The sequence below is a fragment of the Sus scrofa genome, chromosome 6, assembly GCF_000003025.6.
Source record: "Sus scrofa isolate TJ Tabasco breed Duroc chromosome 6, Sscrofa11.1, whole genome shotgun sequence".
NCBI classification, from domain to species: domain Eukaryota; kingdom Metazoa; phylum Chordata; class Mammalia; order Artiodactyla; family Suidae; genus Sus; species Sus scrofa.
This window is the reverse complement of record NC_010448.4, coordinates 162,774,508-162,796,529: the sequence shown is the minus strand read 5'-3', so window position 1 is coordinate 162,796,529 and position 22,022 is coordinate 162,774,508. Positions and strand designations below refer to the sequence as shown.

Here is a 22,022-nt window from a genome sequence, read left to right as displayed (position 1 = left end):
AATAAACAGCTGCTCTAATGTAGCCTTCCTCCATCTCCGAGCCACCGTTTTCTGAAATTTACATCATCTGTTTTGCATTATCTTGCATTTTTGGATTTGCTAATTTCAGAGAATTAGATATGTTTGAAAGAGCAAAGGTGAAGACATTGATGACTTTTCTGAGGAACTATAATCACTCGTGCAGCCTTTGGTTCAATGAGAATCCTCAGCACTTAGGATGTGTAGGCAAAGGAAGGACAGGTAAAGAAAGGAAGGCACTGTTGCAGCTGCTTTTCTGCTCAGCACTTTCTCTGCATTAACTCATGAAATCCTTATAACTGTGAGGTGCTGCTTAGTCCCCAGTTTGGAGGCACAGAGAGGTTAAGGGACTTGCCCAAGGTCACAAAGGAGGAGGCAGGATTTGAACCCAGGTTATCTCAATGATTGCCTCGCAACACACTCAATGTTTACCAACCAGCTGGTCAGAAACGATCAACCGTCCTGATCTCCAGCTGAAGCCTGCCTGTGGGAATACACAGCACTCCTTCCCGGTCTGTTCTTACCACAGAGAGAGAGGAGGTCGCTCGTGATTCACAGCATTTCTCCATTTCCTCTCTTCCAGGCCCAGATAACCTCAGTTGCCCTGCAGAGTGGCCATGACCTGAGGCCGTGGCTCAGCTCGCTGTTCCTGCTCTGCTCACTGACTGGTGTCTGAGCCTGAACTGGAACAGAGGTTGCCTTGTGATGAGCATATTCCAGGAGGATTGTTATCTTTATGATTCACAAATTCATGAATTCTGGTGTTGGCTTTAACAATTTCTTTGTTCAGCAGTCCTTCCTCAGCCCTCAAAAATCCAGATAGAAATATCTAAACAAAGTTATATCATGTAAGATTTGGAGATATTTTACATTATCTGGCCCAAATTTCTCCTTTTAGAGATTAAAAACTCTTAGGTCCTAAGAGAAGAAGCAACTAGATTAAATTAAGGTAACCAGACATGGACGTGGATAGATCCCTGGCTGTGGAAGCTCGGGTGATTTCTTTAACCTCTGAGGCGTTCTAGGAGTGAAGATGGGGCAGTAATGCCTTCCGATTAGGATATGTGGGAATCAACTGAATTAATGGATGGATGTCCATTCTAAGTTGCTAGCAACAGAAACTGACTAGCTGATTAAGCACAAAGAGAATTTATTAAAGGAAACTTGGTGGCTCACAGAATGAATGTCCAGAAAACCAGATTTGAGGCTAAGCTCCGTGCCAAAAACCATGCTGAAGAACTAGTCTGATGAGAAAACCATAGCTGTGACTCCTACCACTAAGTACCAGATGCTACAGTTAACACCTCCTCTGTGCTTCCAATTCAGTTTTATTACAGCCACTATCCAGCCAGCATAAAGGATATCCCTAGGCCAGGAAGTCAAGTTGCCTCTACTGCCTCAGTCTCACATTTGCTCATCTCAGAATTGATTTCTTATGGGGGGGGGTAGGATGGGATGCTTCTGATTGCTGGACCCTAGGTCACATATCTGTGCCCTGGCTGTGGAAGAAGTTATGGAAGAGAGTTTTCTAACTTCTACCATGAGGTGAAGGACTCAAGAAGAAGAGTATTCAAAAGAGGTTGGGGAGCCAGCAAACGAGGCAAATACCCACTGAAAATGGAAGATAGCTAGCATGGTGCTGGGAACCCAGCAGATGCTCTGTGAAGCTAAGTTTCTTTGCTCCTTCAGTTTCACAGACTTCCATCCATCTGATCCTAAGCTCTGAGGTATTAATAATGCTGTATGGGTAGATGAAAAGGCCACCATGCACTATTTAAGACTCCCAGAGAGGAACTGTAAATTTAGCCCTTGCTGTAGACACCTTCCAGAGAGACAGGCTGCTGACTGGGCCTTGGCTCAGAGCAGGAACAACGTGCTTGGCATTTGCCTAAATACAGCCTAACCCAGTGGTAGAGTGGCCTGATAAAATGGGGTGAGTTGAGAATTGAGCCTCAAACAAATTAATGATCCATCACAGAAGCCTTTCGGGGCAGAAACATGGGAAGACAGACTAAGGATCTTCAGCTGACAAATGATGAGTAATTCAGTAATTAGACCTGGTGCCCTAAGCAATCTTTCTTCTTCTTCTTCTTCTTCTTCTTTTTTAATCTACACCCAGTCCTGTAACAGGAGGTATACCTCAGTTTCCTCATTTGTGCTTCAATTTCCTTTCCCTTCTGTCTTTGGGGACTGGAGACTAGCCCTGAAATCTAGCACACATGAAAACCTGTCAAGATCTTAGGAAAACTGCTCCCTATATCAGATTCTTTCACCCCAGATAAGATCTCCCAGAAACAAAGCACATCCTAATGGAAGCCAATTTGACACAAAATTTATGGGTGAAATATAGCTTACAAGGCATTTTGCTGCACATTATCCCAATTTGATTCCAATAACACCTCCCTGTGTTTTATGTATTTCTTTAAACAGTTATTGATACTATTTATTGTGTGAGGCACTGTGCAGAGACCCAGGAGGGGGAAGTAACCTGCCTAAGAACATACAGTCACATTTTGTGTTTCTCCCATCTTGCCTTAAAGGTTGTAAAAATTAAATGTGATGCCATGTGGGAAAGGGCTACATGAAAGCATGAGGTTATTATGAGTGTGGCTATGATACATGGCTCTTTTTCCAAACGGCTCCAAAAATCTGGGCGACATGACAGAGGCATGAATTTTCTGAAGTATGATTTGAACAAGCACTGTCTCTTCACGTCTCTCTGCCCCACAAACAGTCTTGGTTTTCTCTGCCAACTTGGCCCATCTCCCCTGCAAAACACGTTACTCCCAGACAGCTGCGATTGTTGCCCTCGATACAAGCGTGCCACAGATCTGGAAGGTAAAGGAAGCTCAGAGGCTGAAAATAGCCCTGACCTCAAGGAATCACTGAGGATCACCGCAGGGAATGTAAATATAGTATTCAGAAAGTGAGATCTGCGATTTTACCTGCATTTTGGAAGTCAGAGCTCAAAGTACTTAAGCGGCATGTGCAGGGGCACAGGGCTCTGGAGGAAGGAGGGAGGAGGCAGGGTCAGGCCTGTGTGTCCCTGGCCGCGCTGCCTCTGCCGAGCCGTACTCCTACTTCAAGCCCAGTGCACGTTCTCGGTCTTACTCTAAGCTTCCCAGGGCTGCTCAGCAGAGCAGATGCCCTTCTCTGGTTCTCCCCTTGTCCTGGCCCTTGACGGAAGAACATCTGAGTTAGGAGGCTATGAAGGCCACTTGTATATTTTAAACCACAGTCATAATATTTTCACTCCGTGGTCACTCTTAGGGGTGATGCGGTTGGGCTTTAGACCAAAGTCTTTGCCCTTCTACACCTGTTGACTTTATTCCCAAAGCAGTGGTGAAACAGACGGGCTGATGAATGTGAAGGTCAGGGCACCTGCTGACATTTCCCCTCTCTCCCCCACACCTTGCATTAGCTCTTGCCACAGGCTGGTTAGACAGGGAAGTATCCTAGATTTAAATTTTAGCTTTGTCTCTGGCTGAGTGGTCCACTCGAGAAAATATTTAACCTCCTAAATCTGATTCTTCATCAGCGAAATGGAAAGAACAGTGTGAGAAATAAAACAAGTGTAAAACATCCAGCCAACCATGCAGCAAATACATGGAAGCTGGGAATCATTAATCATTCACTATTATTATTTCCTTGCCAGACTGTGCCCTCACAGGTGGATGTTTGCCCTGACCCTGGCTCTTTAATTGGAGCTAACCTTCCTTTGTTTCCTGCAATGGGAAGCAAAAAAGAGTAGCCTGGAGCATTAGGCCCTGTGGTATCTGCCTAAATTGCCCTTCTCCTTACAAGCTGTTTCCTGTTCTGGTCTTCCTGTTGAGAGCTAGCTTCCCAGGATTCCCTAAAAAAATCCACAATATGCCCAATGCTGGCAGAACTGCTCTTTGAATTCAGGGCAGAGGGCACCCTAAACATTGATTCACTTGGCCGTCAGTGGCATCTGTCCAGTACGTAGCAGTGCCAACTGTTTACTTCTGTCTCAAGGTGATCCAACTCCCTTTCTTCAAAAGACAGACGCTATAAATCCTAATGTATTCAAAACTCCAATGCTAACAGCAACAGACAAAACTTCTTACTTCAGATAACCACTATATTTTAAAAGTTACATTACCACCAGTTAATGGCTTTCAACCTCAAGGGCCATTTAAAGGTATCCTCATATTTTTATTTAAATTTTTTCCAATTAAAATAACTGCCGCTGCTTATGGAGAAACAGAAAAGAGCCTGCAGGAGAGGGGCCCAGAGGCACTAAATAGAAGTCAGGGAAAGGAAGGAAAGAGGTTTACAATCATTCCCAGGAATTAGATTGATAAATTTAGTCCATCAATCAACAAATATTTACAAACGAGTTCAAGTAACTTTGTTTAGGCTGCAGATATAGAACAAATACGATATGGCACTTAGCCGCAAAGAAACCTTTGGACTAGGGTAACAAGCAGAGAAGCAAACGATAATCAGGGTGGTAAGTCCAACAATAACTGTATCTCCAAGGGGCAAGCGGGTGGACACTCACAGGATGTTCTGCTTTAGATGATGCTTTATAGATGAGGTGCATTTTTTAATTTAAGCTTTTGAATATTTACTTTAAAAATATTTAACATACATCAAAAATTACAGAAACTAAAATAATGAATGGCATACTATCAATTCCTAACATTTTGCCATATGCTTCATATTTTTTAAAGGAAATAAAACACTACAGATCTGAATTAGAACCCTCATGTTTTGTTTGTCTTTTAGCCTTTTCTAGGGCTGCTCCCATCGCACATGGAGGTTCCCAGGCTAGCAGTCTAATCAGAGATGTAGCTGCTGGCCTAAGCCACAGCCACAGCAACTCGGGATCCAAGCCATGTCTGCAACCTACACCACAGCTCACAGCAACGCTGGATCCTTAACCCACTGAGCAAGGCCAGGGATCGAACCCACAACCTCATGGTTCCTAGTCGGATTCGTTAACCACTAAGCCACAACGGGAACTCCCAGAACCCTTAGGTTTTAACCCAATCTTCTCCCTTCTATTACAGAGGTAAATGCTCCCCTGAAATATTTGTTTCTCATTCCCATGCTTTTATTTTTGCCACTATTACATATGTGCGTACCTAATAAAAATAGGACATTCTTTTGTATGCTTTCAAACTGTATATAAATAGTATCATACTGCACTTGTGTTCTCCCTTACAGTATGTTTTTGGAATTTAGCCATCTTGATAGTTGTAGCTCTAGTTTATGTATTTCAACTTCTGTATAGTATGCTATATGTGTATGACCAAATCAAATGTATCTATGCTCCCATGGTTTTCAATTTTCTGTTATGGCAAATAATGATGACAAAACCCAAATCTGTCTATTGTGCATATGTATGACATTCTATGGAAGTGGAATGAGTGGCCAGCAAGATATAAGCATATTCAGTTTCACTAGATGATGCTGCATCAGTTTACAAAGTGGCTGTAAACTTACACACCTCGCACCAAGAGCAGATGGCTTCCTACCACTCCATGTCTTCACCAAGACTTCCTGTTGTAAGCCCTTCTAATTGTTGTCAATTTGAATGATATAAACTTTGTTTTAATGTATACTGCTCTGATGGCTAGTGAAGATTAGTTTCCTTTCATCATAACTTTGGCTTATTTCTGTGAACTGCTTCTTCTTTTTTTTCCCATTTTTTTTCCTGTTGGGTTGTTTGTTTTTTTTTCTAATTGAGATGTGGTTTTTAAAATATGTTGGTATGTGTATATAATATGTATTTCCTTTGACAGTTATACATTCTTCAACTATTTTCTACTAGTCTGTGACTTGAATTTCCACTCTATTTGGAAGTCTTGTTAGACAGAAGTTTTAAGTTTATCATAATCAACTTTTTATTTCCTTCATGCCATTTGTTTTTTAATGTCTTATTTAAGAAATGCACATCTTACTCTGATTTCATTAAGATATTCTCCTGTTTCTTCTTTTAAAACTATTGAAGTGTTGCCTTTTATACTTAGATATTAATATACCTGGAATTTATTTTGCTATGAGATAGGGATCTAAGGTTAACTTCTATTTTTCCACTTAAGAAAACTTGGCCTACATTTTGAGAGAAATAGGAAGAGCAAATGCATCTTCATTTGTTCATTCGTTCATTCATTCATTCATCATACCAAGTATCCATTAATTTATTGACATTCTAGCCAATCTCACCTATGTCCAGAATTTCAACTTCTAACCACATGCCAATAAACTCCAGCCTGGAGTTGTTTCTATGCAGGCCACGAGGCTCTTCCACAGCTGTTTGCTTGGCTTTCATTCTCCAGCCCCTGCAAATGTTGTACTTAAAATACCAAGAGTACCTTCTATATTCTGAATGAGCCCTGGCTAACATAACACCTCATATCAGTATCACTTTGAAGCCTTTGGAGCTGAGAAGCTCCCTGATTCCAAGCACTGCCCTCAATTCATCACAGCCAGAGATCTTTTTGAAAAACAACTCTGACCACATCTCTCTCTTCTGCTCAAAACCCTTCAGTCACCCTACATTTTCCTCAGGATAAACTTTAGGCTCTTTGGCATGATATTCAATACTCTCCACAACCTGCCCCCTAAAGACCACTGCAACCTTTTTTTTAAAGCCACTTTCCAACTCATCCTTTGAGCTCTAATAACATTTGTCCATCCATAGTTCCTGTACACACACTGCTTCTTGCTTAAGGGTCTTTGCTCATGTTGTTCCTTTCCCTGTAATGTCTTTCTGCTCCCCAATTCCACTTAGGACAAAAGGCTAACTTTATAATTTGTTCCTCCTTCTGCCACCCTAGTATATAGCTGTCACTAAGAAGCAGCCACTTGAGCAGGGACTGCATTTTCTAGTTCCTATAACACTTAGGTGAAATCATATTGCAATGGATTGTGAGCAGAAGTGATGTATACTGCTTCCAAGATTGCCCTGTCAAAACTCATCATGTATTAGGGCCCTTCCATGCTTTACCTCATCTTTGCGCTGGATTCAGAAGACTCTAAGGCCATAGAAAATGGAAAAGATATAAGAGGAAGGGAGCCTGGGCCCCTAAATCACCCCTAAATCCTTAGAACAGTAAGAGGGTCCTGGTCTGGGTCTGCCATATCAGGAGGCCCTGGGCTCTGGAGGCCTCAACATTGTCTAGGTCCCCTTCAGGGCCCAGAACTGGGCAGGGATGGCAGTGTTGCCTGGAAAGGGTCCCCTGAGCTTAAACTAGTCATTTTTCCCCATCAGGGGCACTCTCTGACCCTCCACTGAGGGCTGGCTTCATGAGCAATCGTGCAGCTGGCTTCATGAGCATGGGACCTGTGCAGCTACACAAAGCCTTCTGCTTATAAGGTCCCTGTGTTTGGATTAATGCTCTGCTGTCACCATCTCAGAACTCTTACTAATTTTTAATAAGGATGCCCACATTTTCACTTTGCAATGGGAACAACCGACAATGGAGGTTTTCTGCCTCTAGTCCATGGGTAGGATGGTCAGATGTCCAGAAGAGCTCTAGGATTCCTGCCCAAAGGGCCATCCTGGAGTTGTGAGTAGCTCCTTGGTTCTAGAAGGGCAGGATAGTGAGAGGATCATTTTTATTGGCTGATATGTTACTTCTTTTAGGGGATTATATGGGATTGTGCTGTCAGAAGGGTGCTATTCTTAGACACATGACAGGACAAGTTTAAGACTCTGGGAAACTGACCGCACACTGCTAACTCTTGGCGTATGGCACACTAACTGAGGGAGATGGGTTCCTGTGTCGGCTCACTCTTCACCCTCTGCAGTTGCTGCTGTTGGCACGCAGGGTAGTCATTCATCCCCATAGGGGCTCCATGCCACTGTCTGAGAGCTTTAGAGACCTTTGCTATGTTAATAGGCTCTTCCTGTTTATGTCCTCACTTGCCTTCAGATTGTTTTAAGCTGTGCTAAATTGAGAGATGGGTATTTCTCACACCAGTGAAATGACTCCTTTCACTCTGCCTACAACCCCTAGAATATTCTCCTTGCTTGGTTGTATGTTAAAATCAGGAATACAGTCAACAGTGAGAGAGTTCACATTCTAGACAATGATTTGGGTCTAAAGAATTCAAGATAATCCATCTTTTTTTTTTAATGGCTTCACTGTGGCATATGGAAGTTTCCAGGCTAGGGATCGAATCATACCTGCAGCTGCAGGCTTATGCCACAGCCATGGCAACACCGTATCCCAGCTGCATCTGTGAACCTATGCTGCAGGTTGTGACAACGCTGGATCCAAAACCCACTGAATAAGGCCAAGTATCGAACCCGTATCCTCACAGAGACTATGTTGGGTTCTCAACCCACTGATCCACAGCAGGAACTTTGAGGATCCAATTTTTATGGTGAAGAAAAGAGTTCACGGGAAGAGAAAATTTTAGTGTAAAGTTTCAAAAAGAAAATTTAACATGACAAGAAAACAAATTACTGGTCACATTTTCCTGCATATCAGAAAGAGTTGCACTTCTGGTAACCATCAACAAAGCACAAAAACGACCTCTGAGAGATTTCCCGAAAGCTACCATTCATAAGGGACAATGCAGTGTCATGAGCACCACTGCAATCAGCATCGAATAAATGGTATGGCACTACAGAGGCAAAAGGGTCTATATCGTTTCAAAATAAACAGGTCCCTAAGGGTCACAGCCTTGTAAGTAATAACAGGCTTGCTATTTTTTCCTTGCGGTAGGAGATAGAAAATAAAGCAGGAACCACATATTTGAGAACACAATAAAGAACACAAGGAGACGGTACTAGATACTACGGGGGATCTTCACGTGCACTGAGTAGACAATTAAAAACCACAACTACCTCTTTTCTTCACATTATTCTACACCTCTTCACTATCATTATACTTCAAGAGAGTGATTTTTTATAATTTTGTATTTTTGTTAATCGACTTGCTTATATAAGACAGACGTCTCATAAAAATATTTGTCCAGGGTTCCCACAAACTCAAGCTATCATGCTAATCACTAAATACAGGAAAACTTCCCATTGAACAGGAGCTCTCACATTGGACAGTTACACAAATGAAAAATAAACTTTTATTGGATCAGTCACTGATTCTTTATTTTTTAATTTTTAATTTTTTTTGTCTTTTGTCTTTTTAGGGCCACATCCATGGCATATGGAGGCTACCAGACTAGGGGTCAAATTGGAGCTACAGCTGCTGGCCTGCACCACAGCCACAGCAACGCGGGACCAAGCCTCATCTGCAACCTACACCACAGCTTATGGCAATGCCGGATCCTTAACTCACTGAGCGAGGCCAGGGATCAAACTTATATCCTCATGGATACTAGTCAAGTTAGTTAACCATTAAGCCATAATGGGAAATCCAGCCACTGATACTTTAGAGTTTATCAAGTAACTAGCATTTTCCCAATACTCCATTTTTTGGGGGGTGGGGGGTCACTGCCAGTCATCCTTAAGTATATAATTCGATACCTCTCCAGGATGTTTTTCTTTCCTTTCTGTTCTCTGTTAGCCTGCTTTTCTCTCCTGCTAGGTTTGGGTTAGTTTATTCCTCTTTGGACTTCCATGATACCCTGAGCCTTTCTCTGTCATTGACCAACCATATTATTTTTCACTCATCCGTTAATGTGTTTACCGCTCTATTAACTGTGGATACCTTAAGGCAGGTATTTGTGCCCATGAATTTTAGCCTCTAGCACCATGCTTGGGGAAGACAAGTGCTGATCAAATAATTTTAAAATCACTACCATTTCACACAGAAGGCACCTGTATAGACTAGGAAAAGCACAGGAATGAGAAAACATGGATTCTAGAGCCAACTTTGCCACTATTTTCCTACATAATCCTTACCAAGCCATCTTCTTTCCTTAAGCTCACATATTCTCATGCATAAATTTCAGATGTTAATACCTGCCTTTCATGGCAGTTTAGACAAATAAATACAATAACATACGAGAAGTACCTCATAAACTGTCTCAATGATAGGTCACCTTCAAAAGATGGTGGTTGTTATTACAGTAGATACTCAATAAACATTCATTGCTTTAGTGAATCAGCAATTATTTGAGAGGCTATTATGTACCAGGCATTGTTTTAGGCATTAGTAATGTAGCAATAAACAAACCAGTGACATAGACATGCTCTCCTGGAGTTTATGTACTAACAGGAGAAGACAGTCAGTAAAAAATATTCGGAATTTCAGAAGGAGAAATATAAAGCAGTGTAAGCAGGGGCAAGAAATGTTAAGGTGAGGAGATGCCATCTCATGGGATGGTCAGGAAAAGCATTCTTGATAAGGTGACATTTAAGGACAGACCTAAAAGAAGAAATGGAGTGAGCCATGAGAATACCTGGGAAGATTATTCCAGGTAAAGAGCAGCAACTGTGAACATCTTTAAGCAAGAATATGTTCAGAGAGTGCATGAAATAGCAAGAAGGCCATTATGGGTAGAGAGATGAAGGAAAGATCATGTAGGAACTTCTAGACTATTGTGAAGAGTTTTTACTTTGTTTCTCTTAGATAGATGAGAAGTCAGTGAAGGATGCTGAGAGAGAACTAGCTCTCTAAGACTTTAATTTCACTCTGGCCTCCATGTGTAGGATAAATTGTACTGAATGTATATGGGGAAGAAAGTGATAGTGTGATTAGAAATCTGGGTGAATTTTGATTATAGAGCCAATAAGATATGTTCATATATAGGCTATTGGACAAGAAAGAGAAGAACCAAAGGTGATTTCAAAGATGAGAGGGAGCAAAGGAGATAGATGGAATTACCATTTACACAGATGAGGAGACTGGGGGAAATGTAGTTCTGGGGATTAGAAATTATGTTTGGTTTTAAATAAGCCACATTTTTTTCCATTTTTTAAAGTTTCATTGAAGTATGATTGATTTACAATGCTGTGATAATTTCTGCTGTACAACAGTGATTCAGTTATACATGTACACATATCCATTCTTTTCCAGATTCTTTTCCCATATAGATTATTATAGAATATTGGGTAGAGTTCCTGTGCCATACAACAGGTCCCTGTTGGCCAATAATTCCATATACCACACTATGCATATGCCAATCCCAAATCCCCAGTCCATCCCCCCTGCTCCCTGCCACCACCTGACCACTTTGGTGACCATAAGTTTATTTTCAAAGTCTCGAGTGGGTTTCTATTCTGCAAATAAGTTCATTTGTATTCTTTTTTTAAGATTCCACACATAAGTGGTGTCATATGATGTTTGTCTTTCCCTGCCTAACTTCACTTAGTATGATAATCTCTAAGTCCATCCATGTTGCTGCAAATGGCATTATATCATTCCCTTTTTACAGCTGATTAAGACTCCATTGTATATATGTACCAGAACTTCTTTATCCATTCCTCTGTCAGTGGACATTCAGATGGCTTCCATGTCTTGGTTATTGTTAGTAGTGCTGCAAAGAACTTGGGGCACATGTATCTTTTCAAATTATGGTTTTCTCTTGCTATGTAGAATATTTCTGGTTGTAGATTTTTTTCCTTTCATTACTTTAGGTATATTATGCCACTCCCTTCTGGACTGAAGAGTTTCGCTGAAAAATCAGCTTGTATGTTATTTATTGTTTCTCCCTAGCTGCTTTCAATATTTCCTCTCTGTCTTTCATTTTTGTCAGTTTGATTAATGTGTGCCTCAGGGTGTTCCTCCTTGGGTTTTATTCTCTATGGTATTCATTGTGTTTCCTGAATTGAGTGATTCCTTTCCCACATTAGGGAAGCTTTCAGCTATTATTATCTCTTCAAATATTTTCTCTGCCCTTTCTCTTGTCTCCTTCTGGAACCCCTATAAAGAAAAGTTTGGTACATTTAAAGTTGTCCCAGAGTTCTCTTAGATGGTCTCATTTCTTTTCATTTTTTTTCTTTATTCTGTTCCACATCTGTGATTTCCAGTCTGTCTTCCACTTGCTTATTTATTTTTCTGCCTCCAGTATTCTGATACTGATTCCTTCTGAAATTTTTATTTTGGTTATTGTGTTTTTTATCTCTGCTTGTTTAATCTTTAATTCTCCTATTTGTTTGTTAAATGTTTCTTATAATTTATCTATTTTGCCTCCAATTTTTTTTCTAAGATCTTGGATCATCTTTACTATTATTACTCTAAAGTCTTTTTCATGGAGGTTGCTAATCTCTAGTTCACTTGGCTATTTTTCTAGGGTTTTGTCTTATTCCTTCATCTGGCTCATATTGCTCTGCCTTTTAATTTTGTATAGCTTTTTGTGTGGTCTCCTTTTGGCAGACAATAGGGTTGAAGCCTATCTTGCTTTTGGTGTCTGTCCCCCTTGTGGCTGAAGTTGGTATGGGGGCTTGCTATAGGCTTCCTGATGGGAGGGGGTGGTGCCTGCTCACTGGTAGGTGGAGCTGAGTCTTGGCCCTCTGGTGGGTGGGGCTTTGTCTGTAGGTGTGATTAAAGGTGGCTGTGTGCCTGGGGGGGGGTGTCTTTAGACAGCCTGTTTGTCGATGAGTGGGGCTGTGTTCCTACCCTGTTTGTTGTTTGGACTAGAGCTTCTCAGCCCTGATGGGTGGGGCTGGATTTTTCCAAAATGGCAGCCTCCAGGGGAGTTCAGGCCAATGAATATTCCCAGGACCTCTGCTTCCAAAGTCCTTCCCCAAAAAAGAGCCATGGCTGCCCCCTGCTTTCCCAGAAGACCCCCCAAGACCTGCAAGTAGGTCTAACCCAGATTCTTATGGAGTCCTTGCTTTGCCCTGGGACCCAGTGCACATGAAACTCTATGTGCACCCTCTAAGAATGGAGTCTCCATTTCCCTCAATCCTGTGGAACCCCTGCACACATGCCCTGCTGAGCTTCAAAGCCAAATGCTCCAGGGGCTCCTCCTCCCAACCTGGTGTCAAGTTCAGAACTTTCGTCCCCATGGGTGAGCCTCTAATATACAGCTGTTTTCCAGTCTGAGAGTCACCCATAACCTGGTATGGATGGGACTGCTTATATTGCGAAAGTGCCCCTCCTACCATCTCGATGTGGTTTGTCTTTGGGTGTAGGATACCTTTTTTTTTTTTTTTTTTTTTTTTTGGTAGCTTCAAGTCTATTTTGTTGATGGTTGTTCAGTCACTATTTGCAATTTTCGTGTTTTTGTGAGAGGAGGTGAGCTTGAGTCCTAATCTTCCATCTTGTTTCTTGCCTCTAGAACTTCTTCACAAGCTTCATTTTTATTAGATGGTCAAGCTAGATGTTGAATAAGTAACTGGATATGTGATTCAGGAGTTCAGGGAAGAGGGCTGGGTAAAGATATAAATTTAGGAGACATCAGCTGATACATGGTATTTTAAGCTATAAAATTAGATGAAAGCATTAAGGATATAATACTAAGTGAGAAAAGAAGAAATCTAAAGATCAAACTCTAGGGTACTTCAATGACTAGAGGTTGAAAAATGAAAGGGAACCAGTAAAAGGAGACCTAGAAAGAGAATTAAGAAAAAGTGGTTCCTTAAAGTTAAAGGAAAAATATAATCTGAGAAGGTATGAATAATCAATTGTGTTAAAATTGCTATTTTTATTACTTCATCATGGAGAGTATTTGACATAGAACATTTTTGCCATAGAGTATATCCTGCTATCAGCAGTTCTGGGCTCAAATCCATCAGCTGCTTCCTCTGTCACATGTGGATATGAACTCCTGAACAATATCTTCTAGCATTGCTATGGGTCCTATATAAAAGATAGCTGTGAAAACAGCTTGTGAAATCCTTTACTGTTCAACTATATATAACTTATAATCATTGACACCAGCTCTATGCCAGGACCTGATCTGGGAAATGGGAACAGAGACAGCACAACATACTTCATAATTCTCTGCCCTTGGGGAGATCTCAGTCTGGTCTGTGTGTGTGCATGTGCCTGTGCATGTGTGTGCGCACAGATATGAGTGTTGCACCAATATTACAGCATGTGCAGTTCTAAAGGAATACCCAGAGCCTACAGGGGCACAGAGCAGAGACAGGGTAAAGGAATTGGTGGTAAAATGTAGGCCCAAGGGCCACAGAAATTGGACAGGAGGGAAGATTCTTGGAAGCTCATTTCTCAAACATATATTAAGGAAGTAGCAGAGTCGGCCTCTGAAATGCTGGTCATTTTTCTCTCTCTAACCATCAGACTCACTTGAAGCATCAGCACTGTTAGCTGAATCAATACTTTCTCCTTGACCCAAGCAATTGATTTTCACAATATCCTTCTTTGTCACGGGCAGAAGACTAAGAAATAGAAACACAGAAAAACTGTTATACTCCCTGAGAGAGAGAAAGGAGAGGAAGGGAGAGCTGTTTGTTGGTAGAAGAGCCACAGGGTGGCAATGAGCTCAGAGCTGGGAATTTGGGGCAGAGGAAAGTAGAGAAAGGAGAAACTAAGGCAGCCTTCCCAACAGGCTCTTGGCAGTGCCGGATGGTGTAGCCATCAGTAAGACAGAGGAATTCATGCTGTGAAATCCTGGACTAGGCAGATGAGAGTAGTCAGAGGCAAATGAGCTACAGTTACACCAGGTTGACAAAAGAGTCCAGAGCAAAATCAGTCAGAGTGGCACAAACCTTACCCTAGATTCCTGCTTCAGAGCCCACCTCCCCTAAGATCAGGAACCATTTAGCTGCTTACAAGCTCTGCACATCTAAGTCCACCAGGGGGAAATCCCAGTCCTTCCAAAACCACTGACCCTCAACCCTGGCTACACATGGGAATAATCCGGGATATTTAAGAAATAACAATGGCTGGTAGCAGTTTCTGATTCAATGGAGGAGAATAAGGTGATCAGCATTTTTTAGAAGCTCTGCAAATATTTCAATGTGTAGCCAATGTCAAGAACCATAGCTTTAAACTATTTTAACAAATAACCTGGTACACTTGAAAGATCCCTGACTTTTTTATATCATTCATTCATTCAACAAGTATTTATTGAGTGTTACTAAGTACTATAGATCTGGGTTAAAACCACAATCTAGATGCTTAGCAGCTGTGTGATTTGGGGCACATTACCTCTTGTAGCTTCAACTTACTCAAAATGAAAATACTGCTACTACCTATTTTGCTACCTATTTCACAGGGTTGTTTAGAAGGTCATTGGAAATTATGCACTAGAAATGTTTTCAAATAATACATACTCAATAACCAGGCATTTCTCTTCCCTTTTCTTAATGAACTTGGAAGGGGAAGGGGAAGCATGGAGAGAGGAAGCAGAATGTAAAGAGAACCTGTTCGGTGACTTGTGGGAAGCAATACTGAGTCACCCTACGGCTGGTCATCGTATTTCTCTTCACACAACCAGAACAATTAGGACTCTGACTTAATCTTCTGGCTAAGACCTCCCCCGGTACAGAGGCCTTTTGGGCCTGGGGTCCTGCCTTGTCCCAGAAGTCACACAGGACCTGGATTGCTCAGGCTCCACAAGCTGCCTATGCACAGAGCTGCCTGATTCTGTGCACAGGCCTGTGCATGGCAGGGCCAGAGGGGCACAGACTGTGGTGGGTTAGACTTATGTTTAGTCTGGTTCAATCATTTATGAGCCAACCACCTAATATTCGAGCCTCTTTTCTTCATTTTTATATTTGAGATAAGATTACTGATTCAGCTCACAAACTATGGAGTCAAGTATCTTGGGTCTAAGTCCTGTCTTGCCACCGTTTCCTCTTGTGGAGTAAATATAATAAAAGTATGGATCTTACGAGCTGTTAGAATATGATCATCAACTTAAGGTAGTGAGACATTATCTGGTATGTAGTAGGTTATCAATAAATATTAGCAGTTATTATTATCACCATCCACCTCTTTGAATGTCCATGGAAGCCTATGATCAGCTGAGCAACACAATCAATACGAGTACCAAAACACAAAGAGCTGATCAATCCATTAAGGCAGCAGCTTCAATGACAGCTGGGAATGTGTAAAAATCATGTCGTTTTTCCCAGACCTGTCATCTCACGCAGGATAATGGCTCCCAGGTGGGCTGAGTATTCTGTACAATATTCCAGGGGAAATCCCATAGGGGTTTCAGGCGGCATGAAAGATGGGATCTTTATCAGAGCTTTTCAGAGAGGGGGAAATAAATGACCTCAGAGCATCCCTTCTGAATCAGCCTGTGTGTGCCTCTGTGGCTCGCCACGTAGCCACTTTGTGCCCGGAATGCCTAACTACTGAGGACTGAACAGCAGATTAAAGTTCCAAAGTAGTTTCCTGGCTGACTTAGTAATAATCACTGTTGAAAACCACTCTCCTAAAATACAGCATTTCACAGTTTACATATTGTTTTATTGGGCTCATTCATTCACTCATTGACTGAACACTCACTGAGTATTTACTATATGTCAGGCTCTGAGTGAAGTAATAGTTAATCAGTCAAACAAAATATTATGTTTAAGCACTGAGAGTTTACTAGTAAACAAGACTACAGATGTGAACCATAAAAAGCCCCAGCAGCTCACAATCAAATTGGAGAGAGTTGCAGGAGATGAAAGAAGAGAAAAAGCACAGTTCCTATGACAGAATCAGAGCATGTGTGGGGCAGGGTTCAAAACAGAGCAATAGTTCTGTCTGGGAAGAAATAGGCAAAAAAGACCTCATACCTAGACCTCTGTCTAGGGTCAGCTCTTAAGTCCCAACCCATCCTGCTGCGATACCTGAGTCAGTCTTAACGCCTAGTTCTTCTAGATGATGGAGGCCCACCGAAGGCCTGATTTCTGAGCAGTCCCTACTTTTGGCTCCTCTAAATCTGTGTGTCATACCCCAATTGCCCCTGTAGGGTTCAGAATGTTCAAAATATTCAAAAAGGAGTTCCTGTTGTGGCTCAGCGGTTAGCAAGCCCGACTAGCATCCATGAAGACATGGGTTAGATCCCTGGCCTTGCTAAGTGGGTTAAGGATCCAGTGTTGCCATGAGCTGTGGTGTTGGTCACAGACATGGCTCGGATTCTGCATTGCTGTGGCTGTGGCATAGGCTGGTGGCTGGACCAGTTGGACCCCTAGCCTGGGAACCTCCATATGCTGTGACTGCAGCCCTAAAGAGACAAAAACACCAAAAAATAAATAAAAAACAAAAAATAAAAGAGAGCACGATAAAGAAATAATGCTAATGATATGAGATACTTTCTTGAATGCCTACATTGACGTATAGACCTCAGGTAAATGATGCAAAGTTTTGTTTATCCTCACATATTTTTGCCTATAAATAGATAGGAAGGCCTTCATTTTACAACTTGGATACAACTTGGAATGGATTTACAAGGAGAGCCTGCTGAGTAGCATCAAGAACTATGCCTTGAAACTTATATTGCAACAGAACAAAGGGTGGGGGAAAAATACATACATGTAAGAGGAACTTGGTCCCCACGCTGTACAGTGGAAAAAAAATTAAAATAACATAACGAGAAAAAAAAAGTTCAGTGACTTGTTAAGGTCATACAAGTAGAGGGCAACTGAGTTTGTCTCCTGCAAAAATCATTTTATCATTATTATGTGACTCTTTGCTCGATATCACACTGCCTCTCCAAAGTGAAAATACAGACATACATACACACATAAAATGACAGTACATCTATCATGTACCAGGTACCAAAGTAGGCATTTTTATATGATACCCACAAAAGCCATAAGAACTATTATCTTTAAAAAAAATCAGATAAGACAACTAAGGCTCAAGGAGGATGAAAAATCAGTTTATTAACGGTAGAGCCAGAGTTTGAACCCAATTTGGTTTAACTTTGAGTTGCCTTTCTACTATATTACACTACCCCCTCCCAAGACCTTTAATCTAGCTCTGGTTTCCTGCTGGCTACCTGTTGCTTTTTTGGGACTCAATTTCCCCATCTGAAAAATTATGACCTCCAAGAGATCTCTCAGTTTTGATGTCTTCAGGTTCTAAGATGTAAACAGATGGAGATGAAAGATTAAAAAGGCTGTGAACTGAGAAAAGCAGGGATACAGTATTGTAAAGATCGGGGGTCATTTAGGCAAGATAGGCATATTATGGGTTACTTTAACTCCAGCCTTTGGGTTAGGGGATCAGAGAGGTTCCATTTACACTAGACTTTAGAGGATGAGGAGGAGTTCAAAATGTTTTTTAAAAATAAGCATTATTTCAAGAAAAGGGAAAACATACAAGAACTCAGAGGCCGTAATTATAAAGTATGTTTGGAGAATGTGATTTTTTTCATGTGCCTTTGTCCCAGCAGGAAATAGAGGAATCACAGAGAGGAAGGCTGTGATCATGAATTTTTTCCCAAAGGTTGCTGTGGCTTTGGCCTGGTTTGTTGGACCATCCACTCAAACGTGGCAACTTTTGCTCCTGCTCCTGGTTTTCATTAAGGTACCAGATAGTTCCTGACAATTTGAGGTTATATAACTAAGCTGGAGTAGTGCTCTCAGAAAAGTGAAGAATTAAAGCAATTATTTAGACAATTAAATTCCAGGGAGTTCCCATTGTGGCTCAGTGGTAATGAACCTGCCTAGTATCCAGGAGGATGCAGGTTCAATCCCTGGCCTTCCTCAGTGGGTTAAGGATCCGGTGTTGTTGTGAGCTGTGGTGTAGGTCACAGATGTGGCTCGAATCCTGCATTGCTGTGACTGTGGTGTAGGCTGGCAGCTTATAGCTCTGATTCAACCCCTAGCCAGAGAACTTTCATATGCCACAGGTGTGGCCCTAAAAAGACCAAAAAAAAAAAAAAATCCAAATACACTAGGTGCACACACACACACCTTCCTTTTATGTGGACAGCTAAAAAAAGACATTTATATGACCTTGTGAAGCTAACTCTGTCAATCCTTCTGCTGATCATGAGAGAGAGAGGTATTCACAGTATAAGGTGGCAATAGCGCACACCAGTTCTTGTCTTTTTGGTATTATGAGAAATCTTTTTCTCGTGAAGTTCAGGGCTATACATCATAACTATACTTCCATAGGAGGTGCTGTGGAAATTGCCCAGAAGCCTTAGATGTCTTCTGAAGGAGGCACGAAACACAGGCCTCTGGCTGACGGCTACAACCACACCTCGACGGGCAGTGGGCAGGATCCTCATCATCAGTAGCTTGGAGTCTGTATATGTACAGACTGCCAGGGTCCCAATGAGAGGCTTCATAGCTGGGCCAAAGTTCATGTTCTCCACCTCGCCCCTTAGTGTCTGCTTTTTCAATGAAGTTCACAAGTATACTAAAGTCTCGCAACCTGAAATCCTCAGAATTTTCCCCTTTTACATGTTCCCCAAGTGAATATCTCATCTTTTAGCTTCACATATATTCCTTCAGAGTTGTCTGTAATTATTACTTCCCCTTGCCCAATTCCTTAACCTAAATTTGGTTCCATTCCCACCTTCCCTGAAATCTCTCTTAATAAGCTAATTGTTGATCCCAGTAATGCTAAATCATCTCACTCCTCTTTCATTTATTGAACACTACTTTGGTGTTTGATGTTTTTCCCCATTCCCTCCGTAAAAGTCCCTTCACCTCTGGCTTTACTGACACTCCTTTCTCCTAGTTTCCTTCCTCCTCTTCTGACTATGCTGTCTTGGTCTGCTCTGATTTTTCTTAATCTACCCATCCCTTAAATTCTGATGTTCTCAAAGTCCCTGTCTCTCAACCTCAAATTTCTCCATCCACTTACCCATTTATCCATCAAACCCAGTAAACACCTGCAGAAATGAATCAGACCAGATCCCTGTATTCAAAGAGCTCATAGTCTAGGGGGAGACAGATATGCAAACAGACATTCCCACACAGCATTAGGTACTGTTTTGTCTTTGTTCTGTTGGGTGAAGATGATGCAGTCAGGGCATAATTAGCAGGGAGTATGAGCAGGGGTCTTCTGCTTCTTCCATCGGAGGGCCTTCGTGTAGAAACAATGTATATCTGCCTACCTAAAGACATTTTGGGAGCCTACACTTGTCCAACCTGCCATGTCAGACATGAGTAGCCAAAAGAATAACCACTAAATGATTAGAAAAGTATTCTATTATTTGCAACCTCTTAGTCCATTCCATTGAATCATATTTGGGAGGCAGCATGCTGTAAAGGAAAAAACACAGCTTTTACAGGGAAAAAAGGCTTGAGTTGGAATTGGGCTTCATTTTAAACTAGCTATGTTATCTCCGACAAGTTACTCAAATGCTCAAGTACTCTGGCCCTCATTTTCTTCATTTATAAAATGCACGTAATATTTTCTTATAGAATTGTTGTAAGGATTTGATACAGGAAGCCCTTTGCACAGCTCCTGGCACTTAGTATTTAGAATGGACATCAGCCCAAACTCTCTTCTATTGCCAATGTGCGACTAACTCAAAAAGAAGATAATGTGGGCAATCAAGTGTGTTATCTCTGCTCAGGTAACGAGGTGTGATGCATTGGAAAAAGGGCCCAAGATAGCATTGTTTTAAATAAAAGTCCTAAATTCCCTTTCAATTTCCTTGTTCAAATCACTTAAGGAGAGCTTTCTGTAGTTCTGCTAATGAAGTCATCCTCAAAATCACTTTCAGACAGACTATTGCTCAATAATAAACTAACTGCATGATAATACACACACTCAAGCCCCCAAGTCGGGTGATTTTTTAAGATCAGAATCCATACAAACAGTCATTGAGAGTCTTAAGGGGGTCATTTGTGGAGATTGGATTTCTCCAAAAGAAAAGAATATACCCGTTTTATTCTCTTTATTTTGCCAGCTCATCAAGAAGAAAACGATGAAAAAACTCTAATGCCTATGGTACAATTCATCACAGGGAATTTTATGGCAGAAAAATGTTTTCAATTTATAATGGCAGTAATAAGTGACATTGGGCAAAGGCTGAAAGAGACTTTTTTCTCCTACCAGGAGTCAGCTAGGACTAGAAGAGGAATATAGTCATTAGTCATTCCTAGATGCTGAATGTTTAAAGGCGTCTAACACAACAACATGCATTTTATTACCCTGCTATACATAAGACAGAAAAATTTTACCAAAACTATAACTCGCATGCCCTGTTTATCAAAACTGAGTCCAATTAAGGCCACGTGGTGGGTAAAGGGAAGGGTCCTCTCCTTGTCAGAACCTCACGGCTGACTTTGACAAGTCCAACAAAAGAGCCAGCCTTAAGAAAGGAGCCATGTTGTAGTGTTCAATTTAGAAAATGTATTTTAGATTATTCTAGCCTGGGGACACACACAGACACACACACACACACACACACACCCCTTCACCTAAAGAGTTTTCTAACAAATCAAATGAAATGGTGGAGAACTCCCTGAGCACAAGACCAGGGCTATCCCTGTTTCACTCTCCTGCTGTAGACGGGATGCCACCATCACTACTACATCACCGTCATTATAACTCTGCTGTCCCTACCCCATATCACTTTCATCATCAAACTTCATTCATCACTTATTCACTCATTCATTTACATTTGCTAAAATACTTAAATCAACAAATATTTAAAATACAACAATATACCCAGCATTAAAAATACAACAGCGATAATGACAGGATTCCCTATTATTGAGGCAAGAAGTTCCTAATTTAGTAGAGCAGGTAGTTGAGAAGCAGCCATACCACCGCACAGCTGCATGGTAAGGGCTCCCTTGGTGGGTGTGCTAGGGACTGAGATTCACAGGTAACAGGAGACAATAGCACAGTTAGCATGGAGGGGTTCGGAGAATGTTTTCTGGAGGAGATGCCCTCTTTTAGAAAATGCACAGTGGGCATTTTCTAGCAGGAAACAGGTAGAAAAACAAGCAGGCAGAAGGAAAAAGATGTTGAAAATGGAAGAATGTCGGAGATACCTTAGAAATCTATACATAGAACTTCCATATGACCCTGCAATCCCACTCTTGGGCATCTATCCGGACAAAGCTCTACTTAAAAGAGACACATGCACCCGCATGTTCATTGCAGCACTATTCACAATAGCCAGGACATGGAAACAACCCAAATGTCCATCGACAGAGGATTGGATTCGGAAGATGTGGTATATATACACAATGGAATACTACTCAGCCATAAAAAAGGATGACATAATGCCATTTG

General features: G+C 41.5%; 1 protein-coding gene across 2 annotated transcripts in view; it reads right to left on the bottom strand.

Annotated features, from left to right (window-relative positions):
- AGBL4 (ATP/GTP binding protein like 4) overlaps window positions 1-22,022 on the bottom strand; it is a 1,262,788-nt gene that overhangs the window by 419,753 nt on the left and 821,013 nt on the right. The gene's annotated exons all lie outside the window — the stretch shown is intronic.